We start from the raw sequence: 15,958 nt of genomic DNA on the forward strand, positions 1-15,958 counted from the left end.
CTCTTGTAAAACATCCAAGAAAAACGAGCTCAGGCATCTCCCACCTTCACCATTGCACTGCTGTATGACAAAAGGAGAAGAACATTCCAAACTCAGTGCACACTCATGCAATGAGAGGGAGTGAGCACCTTCCTAAATTAATTCCTAAATAACCACTTCTAAATGTTGGGGGTTGTTTTATTTCTCTAATCACAGGGGCAAATACAGACCAAGCCCTCTGTAAGTTGAAATACAAGAAGCTAATGGAAATAGGACCTAAATACATGGACATATTTAAACATAACTCCCACTGCCCCCATTTTCTTTGCTTTAGCTCTCTTAAAACCAACTGGAGTTCTGCAGACAGCACTGGCACAAGATTATAGTTTTGAATTTGAACAAACATGGGAGCTCTCTACTCATCATAGTTTCCTGCTTCTTCCAAAGTTCTTTCTTAGACCAATCTTGATTCACACCATTTAGTCCCATGACACAACAGGTAAATAGCATATACAATTAATTTTTTACTCCAATTATTTTAAAAATAGAGCATTGGAGTTAACTTTAATGAAGTATTTTGCATTTAATTAAGATGCTCTGTAACAAATAAACCTGGAATACAGAAGACTGGAAACTTTTGCTGGCTACTGAGCTTTATGACCACAGCATAAATAATTCACAAATACTCAATCAGCTACTTCTAGTATATACTCTTTACTGCAAGCAGTGTACAAAACCTATACAGACATTCTCTGAAGTACATTTAAATAAACTGAGACAGCAGAAAAAATTCAGCTATTTCCACAGAGCTGCTCAGCCTATAGTATCTTCTGAAGGAATCCACTATCTTCACCCTCAGTGTCAATCTCATCTCTCTCCTGCTGTAAAAATACTGCAACTGCACACATAGCCTATGCTCTAATACAGCAGAGCTAAGATACATGACTACTCCTCACAACACTTGATGCGACATTAAAATTCCAACCATCTTTTTACTGCTGCAAAAAGGCTGCACTTTTGTGTGCCCTACACTCAAAACCTGAAAAATAGGGTAAACTACTCCCTATTATTGTGCACCTAGTAAGGGTTGTTATGAAAAACAAGGAAGATTTTATGATATCCATGTACATTAACATATTATCTTTAAATGTAAATACTTCAGTTAAAACAAGTACGTGTCAACTAACACAGAAATTGATTCTCAAGGAGACACCAAGCAAACCTGAGTGCAAATACTAATACTGGTCATGCATTCCCATAAGTTTTGTGCTTTCATGGCTGTTTCTTCGATTTCAGCTACTTCCAAACTGGAGAGCCCTGCCTTATTCCTGAGGCTGAAATTGCACAGTGAGCCAATGCGTTTTGGCTCACCTCCCAGGGCCATCACATAACCCTCCTCACCAGCCTTGGCTCAGCACTGGGAAACTGAGGGTTTATAAGCCTGGAGGAAACAATCCTGCAGCTCTGCCATAGTTCTCAAACCATTTTTGTCCAGGAGCACTGTCTTCTTCTTCTTCTGGTATTTCCATCTGTTCATTGAGCCCCTGTGGCACCTGTCTTGAGCACTGCTCTTGCCAGGACTCTTCAAATCCAACCCCACCTCCTTGATTTATTTCCCTTACCCTACACAGCTGAAGATCCACACTGAGGTGAGGCCACCCTGCTGTGGCACTAATTGCCATGAGCTGCACCTAGGCAAGGCTTAAGCCTCTGACTCATGAGCTGGGATTATTCCTGGGAGGAGCACAGTGGCTTTTGACCAGAGCTGCTGCCTGTTCCACCCATCTCTGATACTTCTCCCCTTCCAGCAGCTAGAGCCCAGCTGCCCACAAAGCAGGGAATAACTGCTCCAGTGCACAAACCAGGACAGGCAAGACAAAAACAAACAGCTCCAGTTAAGTTTTCTTTCAATGTATCCAGCTGTAGTATCTGAAAATAGCTATCACTGCATAAGCACAGAATGAAACAAGACTAAACCCAGACTGTAATGGATCAAACTGCAAAGCTCACCAAAAATGTCTCACCAGAAGGTTTGCACAGCTGGTTAGTCACACACACTGTAACTTCGTAAAAAAAGATGTTCCTGACCTAAGGATCTTAAACTAGAAGTAAATCTGTAAATTTGGCTGAAGGCAGTCAGTTGCCTGGATGCTATAGCAGCATTAAATGGTTTTCTCATGCTGCAATTAATACTTTGGAGACTAATATTTGGAAGATTAGGTGAAAAAAATTCAAAGCAGAGCACTCAGAAACTGATATCTGTAGAACTTGGCCCTTGAACTGCTCAGATAATGAATCCCACACCTCTTTGAATTCAAATATTTTCTTTTGTGTGTGGGACTTCTGTTTTGTGGTTTGTTTGTGCTTTTTTTCCATTCTTGCCTTCCTTTTGCATGCTCTTTTATCTGTTTATTGTAATTTTGTTTATGCTTCAGTCTCTAAGTAAAAGCATTTCATCTACAGGTTTTACTAAGATCTTCACATTCTCAAATATTAGGAGCATTAAATTACTTGGTTTTGCTATGATTATTTGATATAGCTGACAAACCGTTAAATGTGAAATATGTAGCACTGATACAGCATTTTCCTTACATCACATACAGACAACTGTAGCTGTAGCTAAAACACAAGCTGGTAAAAAAAAAAAAAAAAGATCCAAGTGTTACCTCCATAATGCTGACAGAGGAGAACAAAGAAAAAATTGAACTGTCTACACAAACAGCAGGTGCTCGTAACCAAAATCCTATTACAGCCGACATTTTCACACTGTTCTTCAAAGACCCCTGCAAATCTGAATGCTGTCTCTCCCACAGAGCAGAGAGCTGGAGTCCAAGAGGATTACACAGGAGCTGGAATGGATAAGGCCTCGCAGGAATGCAAAGCAGACAAAGTGGATGCAGCATTTCTTCCATGCAGAAGCATTAGTGTAGCTCAGGCAGTGATTTGAGTCTCCAAGAGAAAAGAGATGAGAGAGCAGAAAGGCAGGATGGAGAACAAGAATGGCAGAGAGGTCCTGATACAAAAGTGATCCATGACAACAAACTGGTCCAATGTTCCTAAAAAGAATCAACAGCAGATGAAGGCATCTGTCCCCAGAACATGAGTCTTTTAGCAGCCAGCATTGTATGAAGGTGACTCAGCTGGCAGCAGAATTCCTCTCTCCTTTATAGACTCACACTAATATGCTCAAGCACTGTAGAAGAACCAAGTTATTAGGTAAGAATGAGCTCCTCTCAAAGACATGCAGTATCTCAAACACTGAAGGGCTCTGTAGAGAAGCCCAGTGCAGAAGTGTCACAGTTTGTGTTAGCCAGGAGGCCATACATCCTGCTTGGATAGCCCAACTTCAATTCCCTGGAAACATTGTGTTTCTCTGAGTTACTCTAACCATTTCCACAGCCTTGAAGAAAGACACTATTTTCTTTTGATTTAAGAATCAAAACAATAGGCTCTTCCTCTGCAATGACATGTCTCCTGAATCATAAATAGGGAAAAATCCTACTTGGATAAATGACACTGTAATCTCTATTTTTCCCCACCCTATGGTAAGTGGAGAAAACACATACCAATTTTTTATTTGCTCAAAACACTGAGCTTTGTCACAGTGTGAATCTGCATATGTTTAAACATCTGCTTTCAAAAAGTGCCAAATTCACAGCCTTGCAGAAAAACACAACTCTCCTGATGCATCTCTCCTGTCTCTCTCAATTATCCATTTTCAAGTGGATTCATTAAATATTCTAGCAAATACCAAGAATGATAAGTGGCAAATGGAAGATGACAGTCATTTCATGAAAGCAATTTATTACCTGAAAAGATTCATCCAGTATCTTTTCAGAGACAAGAAAACCTGTGTTCTGGCTTTTTCTGTGCCATTTTTATATTGGCACTCTTGACTTTTAAATCAGACTCATCTATTCCTTTCTTCCCAAGCATCCTCATCTTGCACATGTTCTTTTAATGAACTTTTAGCACAATCAATGTTCAACCCTCAGTAACAGTCAATATAAACCTAAGATGATTAAAACAATATATAGCAATCACCAGGATTAACAGTACCATATGTTTTAGAACAGCAGACCACAGATAACTAGTTCAGAGCTTAAAAATCAAATTTCCTAGCCACAGCCTTTATCACCACAAACCCAGGGGCTAAATCCCTCTTCCCTTCTCTCAGTAAATACTACTTAGAATTCTGTACAATAAAATTTAGCACAGAGTCAGTTTCTTCTGTGTACTTCTGTTTGGTTGAAGTGCTTATAAAACCTGCCTTGTGCTCATTAAGAAACTGAAAAGATAGCACAAAAAAAGTAATTTTTACAGAAACATACACCTGCATTTAATGATATTTAGAAACATTAAGCATCAGTAAACTTAACCTGTCTTAAAGCAACAAATGTTATTCTAAAAAATGGGAAGAGTACATCTGTACATCCAGAAAAGTACTAACTTTTGAAACTCAGATGAGAAAATTCAGTCCTGAAACCAGGTGATATGTACTTGTTCAGCTTATCTAGCTGTCTTATCTGGGATCATCAGAGTCTATGGAGTGAAAGACATTTTGCCCAGATTGTGTAAATCAAAAGGTTTCAAGAATGATCAAACAGCACACTTGGAGACTTCATTTTCTGCCAACACACCCAGTTAACAGGGCCAATTGCTTTTGTAGTTTTTTAGTGAAAGATTTCTTGCTAGTCAAAACTTTTTCCTCTCAAAAAAGGATTCTTACCAAGCAATTACCAGCTATGCCACAAGAAGCAAAGTACCTCGAAGTGGATCAGGGACAACTGTTAATGTAATCACTTAAGGTCATTATTTCAGCTGATGCTAAAGGTAGAAACTGATCTGCAGCTGCATCTTTGGAATTTAAAAGAATAAAAAAGAGAAGAAGAGCAGCTTCTGGAAGTTATTCATGCCCTTATTTGCCTCTGTCTCTGATGCAGTCCTTGTAAAGCATGTAGGCTCCCTGCATGCAGGATCACCACAGAACAACTGGTTATGCAGGAAAAAATGTTAGCAATTCCTGTCCATGCCACACTGGCACTTCACTGCCTCCCAATAAACCAGCACAGCATAAAGAAGTCTTGTACTGCTGGAGTTTCTATTCTTGAAATAAAAGATAACAGCACAGTGCTTGGAAAAGAAGTGTATTAATGTCTATGTTACTACTCAAGTTGGCATTTGGCCATGTAGGTTTTCTGCAGTTCACCATTTCACAACATGGACACTTTCAGTTACAAGCTACTACTCTTTACTCCCCCAAAACACATTTTTCCTATTTAGCTCTGCACAGTTCCATTTTACAGTTCCAACAGATATAGTGTTTCCCTTTCTCCTAATAACATAAAGCTTCCAAGAGAGAGGCAAAATAGGAATATGAAATGAGAATTTAAAAAAAAATTTAAGGAGGAAGTCTGGCCAGTTCTACAGTGAAGAACAGGAAAGAACATAGTTCACATGGCCCAGAAACACCAGGAATATTGGAAAGATGAAAAAGAGAGTAACAGATAACAAACGATGCCTGCTAAATCCTCCTCTGCCCCTCAAAACTCCAGTAACTAAATGAACTAAGTTTAAACTAACACTGCTACCTTTATTTCAAATTAACACGCCAATTAATGTACTAAAAAAAGAAAAATAGAAAATTATTGTGAAAGTCAACCAAAGAGAATAATAATCTTTAGTGCAATTTGTCCTGCAGCTGAAATGCTGCAAATTTAGAACTACATCCAGGTAAACACTATATTGTGGATATTTCTTATGTTCTTTATTATGAATATTAGAGTGGATTTTTGAATGGAAAGAGTAATTTCCTGAAATAATTGAAAGGTGCCAGATCTTATTTGTGTCAATAGCATCTGTTCAATGCTCTACACAAAAAGATCTGCAGATCTCAGATGAGCTTTGACAGAAGGACATCCAATTTGGAAGGGTGGGATATTTGGCACCAGATTCCTTCATCTCAGGATAAAAAAGTACTCAATAAATTAAGAAGGCTTTACAACCCACTCGCTTTCTACAAAATTCTATGAACATTTGGGATTTATGACAATATTCTCTTTCAAGATCTATCAAAAATTCAGATCCAAATTATCTTCAAGTATGTTCCATCACCTTCATTTTTTATTAATGTAAATACAAATCAGAACCATTTCTTTTTCTAAAAGCCAACTTTGTGCCTCGTATTCCTTTACAGATAGTCATTTCTGCATTATCAGATTGAATTTTAGTACAAATTTCAAAGAGAGGATAAAGAACTAATTGTACTGGGCCTATGCACAGCAGACTTTAGAAGTGAACATCACATTACATGAATAATTAGCAAGAGTTCAGGGGAGAGGGCAGACGGTTTTGCTATCAGAGAAACAGAGGGTTGGAAGCTGGCAGAGACAGAGCAAGACAAAACCTTTCAGGCACACTGGACAGGCTTAAGGTTGAACCCCCACTTGATATCTTAAACTGCTGTAGTGACTCCTGAAAGGGTGCTGCTTGCATCAGAAAGTGCTGCCTGCAACACATGGTTAACTATCAGAGTATTTATTAACCAGTGTGAGCAAAGGTTACACCTTCATAAACCCCTACGCATAAAAATAGCAAAACTGCAGCTGAAACATTACCCCACCTCTTCCCACAAGGCTGGTACTTTTACAGTTTGTTAAACTTGATGAGATGCTCACACCCAGACTGAAACAGTAACTTTTTCTGTAACATTAACACACATTAAAGCCATGCTTTATCAGAAAAAGACAAGCTTTTTGCAGTAGAGAGCTACAACAAAATATACTACAAATAAAATGTGTAACACAACTTAAATACAAGTTAAGGTACATTTCAGTCTTAGTGGAAGGAGGAAACTGACTGGTCTTGAGTAGCTGCCTGAAGGTAAGAATTGTCCAGGGAACACCTCCAAAGTAAATATTATATGAAATTAGCTACTTCTTTCAAAAATAATCCAAAACAATACTTAAAACATACAAACACCTTTGTGAGAAATGAAGTTCTAAGCAACAAATAGCATGCTGGAAAAAACTTTTCTAAATTTGCCCTGGAGAACATGCTCCAAATCCAAGAGTATTTTCTTGCAAGATGCCACTTTCCCCAGGTTATCCTACAGCCAAAATCCCACTTAAACAAATTCATCAGATGTTGGGGAAGACTATACAGAGCTGGGACAATGATTAAGTTCTGCCCAAACTGGTCCAATGCTTAAGGCAGCAAATCAACCTCTGAAACTTTCCTTTAAAGTATAAATGGTTCTATACACCATTTTGGTTATAAAGTGCTCAACAGAAGTTCACTTTTTATTGTTGTTGGCTTTTACATGTTGCATATTATTAAGGCTTGCAATATATAGTGTAATAGACAAAATATCTTGTTTAATTTATTATAAAGAACTATTAAGATGCATGGAATAATGCCAAAATAATCTGAACCTAATCTCAGTTTATCTGCACACTGGGAAAAAACTAGCTGGTTTTGCTTCTTTGCTGGTGTTGAACACCATTTTTCCAGCTCTGTAAGGACAGTCATAGCAAAGCTAACTAGAACTTAGGAGAAATGTTTAGAAAGATTCTTTAATCTTAGCAAAACCCATTATAAAGAACTTTACTAAAGGAGAAACATTTCAAGTCATACTATTAAAGGGTGCTTTCCTGAGAAAAATGTTGAAGTTGGCCTCAGACCTTTCAGATTTGTTGGTTCCCATTTTCCATTACTCCACAGTTCTGCTCCACACAGAAAGAAATGGCCATGCCATAACACAAAGTTAAAATTAGCTGGTCTAACATACTGGGATGTTAAGAAATGTGGCAGTATCTTGTAAAAAATAATAATAAAGAAGAGTATCCTAGAGTTTCTAGCTGGAACTGCATGCCTTGAGAAGGGTCACTTGCCAGACTCTGAGCTATGCAGCTCAGTTAGCAGCATGCCTTGGCTGATAAATAAGGCTCCCATGAGTCAAAGTTCTTAAAGTAACATTTCTATATGTAAGCAGACTTTTTTAATAAGGCACAGTAAAACTAATCTTCCTAAAAACATAGCTCAAACTGTCTAACGTGAAATCAATTCCTAATCAACAGCTGAAAATAGAATTTTCATCTTGACGGTACACCTAGAAAGGACTTCAAGAGACTGTACCAATAAATAATATTACTGTCAGAAAAGCAGACACAAAGTTCTTCTAACAAATTTGCAATACAAAATAAAAACCAGAGGCAATACTTTGAGATTACCTGTCATTTAAATTTTTCCCTCTAGACTTTGAGGCCAGTATACTAACTTAAAACCTCATCTTCCACATCAACATCATTCTTCAATTGTTAACCAACGTGGAATTCCCCTTTTTGAAAGTGGAGAGGATACAGATTTATTTGATGATTATAGGGATTTTCCCAAAGACATGCATGTGCTTATCAAGAGACATGAAACAAGGGTGGGAAGGTGAGTGGGCATTGAGCCAGATTCTGCTGTTTAACCCAATTTTGTGCCTTTGTATTATTTGGTCTCATAGTCAGCAAATCCAACCACAATATTTAATTCTAACAGGAGAACCTTTGTTCTGTAGAGCTAACATAGTGGTTAAAAATATGAAGATATGGATAGAGATAATGCCAGTATAACTCTGTCATTATACAACTGACCTATGCCTGCACCTTTCTGTGATTGTTTGTGGGCAGCAGAGCTTAATGTGCAAATAACAGTAACCCATTTTTCTCAAATTAGCCCTTGGAAGAAAGAATGCAAAGATGTTCCTCTGTCCTTAAGCTGACACTGTGCACTATTCATCCATCCCATTCTGCATTCTTAGCCTTCTGTTAAAAGCATCTTTATTTCACTGTGTTCATACAGCATTTCCTGGGTTTACAATCCCACATTTCCCATTGCTCCCAAAACCTGACACACTGAAAAAAAAACCACTGCCAACAAACCACTCAGTTTTAGTCAGGAATGAAATTGAGCTTCATCTTCAGATGTCAGGCTGAGCATGCAAGACCAATGTAAGTCATTCATCTAAAAACTGGAAAGCAGGGCAGTCAAGATGAAGCAGCAGCAAATAGGTCACTGCAACTGCTTATTCAATTCACCAGTGCTCATCTGCAGCAATCTCAATTATCCACCACAACTGACACAGGAGATACAGGGAGATGCTGTCTATTGGTTTGGTTTTGTATTTTAGGCCATACAAACCCAAGCTTTAGGAGTCAGACAAAAACCAATTCTTAACCACTTCATTTCAGACACCTAAGAGCCATCAGCACTCTAGAATTGTAAAAGTATTTTTTATTCAGTTCCTCATCTTGTACACAGGTGGCTTTAATTCCTCTCAAGTTCAGTGGCAACTGAAGCATCTCCTAATCCACAGGAAAAGATTTCTGATCTTCTTAGGGGCTACTTGGAAAGCAAGCCTACATGTGCACAAGTATGTTAGGTATAACACATCTGCACCTTGTTTTATGACTCACTTCAGCTGCTTCCAATGCAGCCTTGTAATTAATTTACATTTGTGAAGGAGGGCAGAAAGGATTCTTAGTTATTCATTAAATTTATTATCAGCTTTGAGGAAAAAAAAACCAAACCCAAATGTTATTTGTTCATTTTCTTTACTAGTGCTGCATAATCTTGAGACTGTTGGCCTTTAAACCAACAGAGAATACAACTGTGGAACTTAGAAGTGGGCCTGGGGCAGGGATGAAAGTTAGTATCATCACATTGGCACATCATAGTACAAAAAATAGGAAATTCAGACCTTAGTCCCAGCAGTGAGACTCCAAACAGCCAATACTTGGCACTGCCCTTGTATTAGTCCATCTCCACATGAGGAAACATCACAGGACTGAAATGCCCCAGAAAACTGAAAAGGGCCTGCTTTCTTCATTCAGTGTGGAAACAGAAACATCCATTTGCTGACTGTCAGTTATTCCCACAAAGCCAGTTGCTAGCAGATAACCAATTGCATACTCTGAAATGGTTTCCACCTATCCATTCCCACAGCTATCTACAGTCCTGGACAGCACCGCTACTTTTCTTTTCTTTTGTTCTTTTTACTTATGTTCAAAAGTAATCAACCAGAGTAAACTTAGCCCAGCACACTGGAATGTTTCTAAGCAGCAGAGAAACTTCAAGTAAAAGGTGAATTTTGGAGAGTTTTTTTTTGGTTTTGAGGTTGTCATGGACTGGAGGCTGACCCTGGCTTCCGAGCAAAGCCACTGAAGATCACAGAGTCCAGCTTGAACTCCCCTGTCAAGAGCAAACTGAACAAATCAAAGAGCTACCAGCAACATGCACAGGTCAAACAGCCATGGCAGAGCAACCACCAGCTCAGCCTCCAAAAGTGACATTCTGTACCTAGAGAGAAAGAGAAAAAGCTGTCTTTCCTCTGCACTTCATGTAATTTAGTGCTAAAAAGCAGACAGTTACTTCAGCATGGAGAGTTTAACAATATGTTCCTCTAGGAATATTTTATGTTCAGTGCTCTGATGATATTGACAACCAGGTCCTACAACCTTTGTACATCAGGGTAAACCAATAGCTGCAGTTCAGGCAGTTGAATTTCAGGACTATCCACACTCAGGAGAGCATGTAATGTTAGCCAAAGGCTCTTTGGCAGCTTATTTTTCTTCCCAAATAACACCAGTTGCAAAACATTCTTGACAGCAAAAAGTTTCCTTTTTTTTTTCTCCTTTTTAAACAAGCTTTGATCTTGTAGTCCTGACAGAAACAGGGAAATATTTAACAAAACTACTTTTATTTCAGTGACTAAAAGATGGAATACAACACCAAAGCTCAGTAAACATTTTGAATAACTTTGAACATCAGAGCACCTGTTTTGAACAGTTGTTGGTATTTGTCCCAGGGACACTCATCATCTGAATTAATATCTGCTCATTGCATAGACAACAGCAGATAATTTTGCATCTATTTTTGCTCCAAGTTTCTTAAAGAATTGACCATGGCAGCAAAAGTTTTAGAGGATAGTAGCAATTTAAACAATCCTTTGGAGACATTGTAACAACATTATTGAAAAGAACAATCTACCAGGTGATGCTCCATGAAGAAAGAAAACCCTGGTACTCCAGGACGATTAACTGTGACTCTGCCAAGCACTGCCTTTTGACATGTCAGGATTTAGTTGGCAACTTTTGATAAAAACCTTTAAGCACCCAATCTAAAGAACTTGGCTTAGATCATGCACAAAATATGGTGCTAGTGAAGCAAAGCAGCATCTTTGCAAAATTCTGTTGCAAAGAAAATTAAAAATTGACTATTTTGATAAGGCAAGCTGTTATTCACCTGGAAAGCTGTAAGCACCTCATCACATCAGAATGGAGACAAACTAAACTGACACAACCTCAGAAGATTAGTTATCACTCTGGCCTAATCCAATAAGGTGTGTTCCTGATTTTACCCAATGTAAGACTTCTCCACCAGCTCCTACACAGGAAACAGCAATAATCTCCTGATAATCAGCACCACAAATAATAAAATTCCTGCATAATTAAAAGTTTGGTGTGCATTTTTTTAACATTAAATTTGGCAAAATAGTTTAAAAAAACCACTTAAACATTCTATCTGCTAACCAGTGATCAAAGGCCTGTGGATTTTACTACACCATTTCACAATTCAATTCCTTTCATCACACCATATTGACCAAGAAGCATAAGGAAAGCTAAAAGTGAACCAATGCTCTCCTATGGATTGAAAGACAAATCCAAACGCACCCATTTTGAGAATTAAGGACTTAAACATTACAATAACATCTATCATTTATTAAAAGCTTAAAAAAATACTAGTTTATTTTGTGCACCATGAAAAACAAATTAAGCTCTATCTTGTTAAATGCAACAAGAACAGCTCTTCTAAGCTGTTTATTAATTACATTTTCTTCACCTTTCAGGATCCAAAAAATGGACTAACAGGTTCTGCTCTTTGATACTTTACTACAGAAGCAGAGGGAGTGAGGCACCAGAGCCTTCTTTCTTTTGACTGGGATTTTAAAATACTTCAAGAACCTTCTTCAAATTTTTAGGGAACACATAAATTGATTTTAGTATAAATAGCATGTGATTGACAAAGCAGCCATGGTTTTGTGCTTGAGCACTGAACCCAAGCCCTACATGTGCATCCTGTTTTTAAGTACTGTACATTGTCTCAATGTAAAAGCGTTAGAAAGTTCAACCTTCCCATGTGGGATTCAGGAAAAGGGGGGAAGAGGAGGACAATCAAGTCATTTTGCACAGATGTTGCATTAAGACAATCAGATATTAGGATAAGAGACACATCTGAACAAAAAGCAGCAAGTTAAAACCACATGGAGAATGAGAGAAGACAGTCTGATATACATTCTCTTCAATTTGGTTCTGATTTTGAAACAAACAGAACAAAATCAGCACAACCTGCCTAAAATAAAACACTTCCAAAAAATATCTGTAACAATAAGACAGAAAATTCTTTCTGAGAAACATTAAGACACCAGATGGAAAATTGTAAATCAAGTGGAAAAAAATACATATAAAAGACCAAATTAACCACTGATCAATACTTGATAGTGGAATGAAAACAACCAATGCTACAATTACAGCCTCTGAAGAAAAATCTATAAAAATACATTCTAAGGGAACAAAACTATAGGTCAACATCTTTACTGGGCTGAAAGACAGAATTCAAAATTAGTAAAATTATCCTTTAAGATAGAGTTTATCCATGAGAAGAAAGACTAAATTCCTTTAAATTAAGGAAAATAAGTTTTCTTTACAAAGACTAAAATAATGGAGAATAGTTGAGACTGATTTTGCAAAGACGGTCTGATTAATTGAAACTGAACAAAAGAATTCCATGATTTTGTTTTTTCATCCACTGTTTTCAGATAGTTTTATAATCATTTGTTATGCAAGGTTTGATTCCTAAACGTGTATGTGATAACAAGATCCTTGTTTCAGGACCTTGAAAGAATACAGTCACAATCTGCAGCCATAACGGCAAAACAAACTGATGCCTTGAAAGGCTGACCTAGAACAGAGGCTAGACAGAGCTAAAGGATAAAGCAGGTATTTATTAAAAGGCCTTAATGGATACACCTTGGGCAGTACAAGAGCCTGGCCAGGGCTATGCCCAGGATTAGCCCAAAATGGTCACAAAATGGACAACTGGTCATGAGGTCTCACACTTTTATAAGTTTTGGTCCATTTGCATATTGGAGTTAATTGTCCAATTATAGCCCCAGCTTATGAAGTTCCATCCTCAATGTTTTTCTCTCTTCAATTCACTGTTGTTTATACTTTTTGGGCCTGGAGCTTGTAACAGGTGTCCTTGATCTCAAGTTGGAAAAGGATTGTTTTGACTACCTACCCTGTCAAGAGAACTTGCTAACACTTAATATGAAGCTCAGAGTTACACACTAAAGTGGCACAGAATGTGAAAAATATGAAAGCTAAAACTTAAAGCATCTCTGCCAGCTCACCATCATTTCTATAATTTGACAGCTTTCTCCAAGCACAGGGTTAATCCCCACCTTCCTCAAGGAAACTTGCAAAACATGCAGGTAAATTAATGATTGCTAGGTATCAGTGGTACTTCAGAGGCACAATTTAAAAGGAAGAGTCTCAGACTTCCAACATTTTAATGATTCCTTTCTGCTGCCAGGTGGAACGTCTGGTGGATTCAGAAGAGCAACAGCTTCCCACGGAACTTAGCACAGATGACTAAATGCTTTTGATGGCACAGTGAACCTCTATTTTAAGACTTCACTTTTAACTTTGCATTACAGTTCACTACCATATGACTGGAGGCCAAACGCCCAGAATTTGCATTAAGAATGAAAGCATACACAATCTCCTGGAGCTACCGAGGAACTGCTGCAGCAGGAATGCTGTAACATGACATTTTACCTCAAGAGGCATACTTGTATTTCTGCTGCAGAATATTTCACTAATTGTGAGCCACTTGGATTGAGGACTAGCAAATGATCAGTCTTGTAAAGTTCACTGTTACTTGGAGAATTCATCAGCAGAAAGGCTGATGAAAGGTTTCAGCTCATACCTGTTACAAACAGAGTCATCTGTTAATAGAATTTATTAACTTTCTATTGAAGCTTACACTTTACTGAGCATCTAAAATACTGTAATCATAAAATCACAGAATTGTTAACATTGGAAAAGACTTTAAAGAGCACTGAGTCCAACCATTAACCCAGCACCACCATATTCCCCATGTGCCACATTCACATGCCCTTTGAACTGTTCCAAGGGTGGTGATGCCACCGCTTCCCTGGGCACCCAATTCCAGTGGCTTTTGGCTCCTAAAAACCTAACCAATGCTAACTGCCTAACTCTATCCTCAAGGTACACTAAAATATGGAATTAGCAAACACGGCAAAGTAAGAGCTGGGAAATTTCAAGTCCTCAATTTAAGGTGGAAAGTGGAGCCTAGATCTTGTATAAGCCACTGAAGACAACTACAAACAGAAAACTACAAACCTGTCCAGTCACACATTTATATTGAAGAAGCCTGATCCTCTCAAGGCAAGTTGGGCATGTGGTGGCATCACCTACTGGGTCAGATTTCTTAAAATACTTAAGTGAAGGAATCCCTTATTTCTGGGCCTATATAGAATGTAACCATATACTAAATGCCTGTCAGCACAGAAGAAGCACCTCTAGGCAGATGTGAAAGCACTTTTTCAGAGCTTGAGAAGGTTTAAATGAAACAATATCATCAACTAAACATCAAGTGAAAGAGAAAAAACACACATTAAGGATGAGAGAAGGACCAACATTACCTAGGCTTGGTTTAGACGTAGCACTTTTCCTCCCTTGAATCTCATTTACATCACCCATATGTGTGTTGTAGTGGCACTTAATAATTTATTATGCATACGCCATATCAAAATCACTTCTTTACATAAGACCATGTTATTTATATTCAAGGAAACAAATCTTTTTTAAAGTCCTGGAAAACAAGCCCAGAATCTGGTTTGCTCACCAAGCAGACAGAACACATGCTATGGAAGGGTAACTTCTCCCTACACCTTTCTCCCCCCGCTCTTTGCTTGACTTAGGCAGAGCAATGTCAAAAGGCATTTGGACTCCACAACTAACCAATCCCTGGATTCTTGCAAAGCCAATTATCTAAATTAGTAACAACTCCTGTCACTATTTCTGAAGCTGGCACGTATCCCCAAGATAGACATTAAATACGCATTTCATGCAAGCCAAGTTTGTCTATGAATGCCAGAGCCAAGAACTAAAAACGTTCATCGCTCTTTTCTCTTGGCCTACTACAATTTAAGCTTTTTAAAGCTCTTTCTTTCAGGACATGTTCTGTGAGGTCATACTTTAAGAACCACTTATGCAACAGCAAAAGGAGCTCATGGTTACTGTGGACAGAAGTGAGAGGCCCAGGGACAGCCATCAGTCATAGCAAGGAGCCAGAGCCAGCAGCTCTGCTCAGGATTTTCTAGAAGCCAAGGGCTCACTGTTTCCACTCACCATGCTGCCTCTTGCCAGAGCCTTCTCAATGTTGCTCCATCCCTTTGGATGCCACATACCTTGGCATCTCCTGGCAGAAACCCCAGCTCTCCTTCCAGATGTCAACACTTTTTCCTTCCAGCCCACTACCATAGGCATTGGATAGCAGTTGTTTGGAAGCCAAAAGAGAAAGACTTCTATGTTGCAGGAGCTTGCACGAAACACCAAACATGTCACACAACACCAGCAGTTTCCTGGTAAGCCCTAGCCAAGGCTACTGCCAAATTCAGGCAGAGCTTTGGCTCACCTGGGTTACCTCTAAGTGTGGACAGGGGCAGGCAAGTCTCAAACAACAGGTTTATTGCACTCTGCGAGCTCAAACTGCAACAAATATGTCCTATTCAAGATGGAGATTGTCAATGGTGAAGCAATGGCTAACATAAATTACAACTGAATAATCCTCTAAATCTAGAAAAACCCAAAGGATGAAGGTTTGCCCATCATTTTAGCAAATGAAG

At 38.5% G+C, this 15,958-nt stretch overlaps 1 protein-coding gene across 1 annotated transcript in view; it reads right to left on the reverse strand.

The window, feature by feature from the left end:
• ABHD17C (abhydrolase domain containing 17C, depalmitoylase) overlaps positions 1–15,958 on the reverse strand; it is a 30,170-nt gene that overhangs the window by 13,056 nt on the left and 1,156 nt on the right. The gene's annotated exons all lie outside the window — the stretch shown is intronic.

Source organism: Molothrus aeneus, chromosome 13 (assembly GCF_037042795.1).
Source record: "Molothrus aeneus isolate 106 chromosome 13, BPBGC_Maene_1.0, whole genome shotgun sequence".
NCBI classification, from domain to species: domain Eukaryota; kingdom Metazoa; phylum Chordata; class Aves; order Passeriformes; family Icteridae; genus Molothrus; species Molothrus aeneus.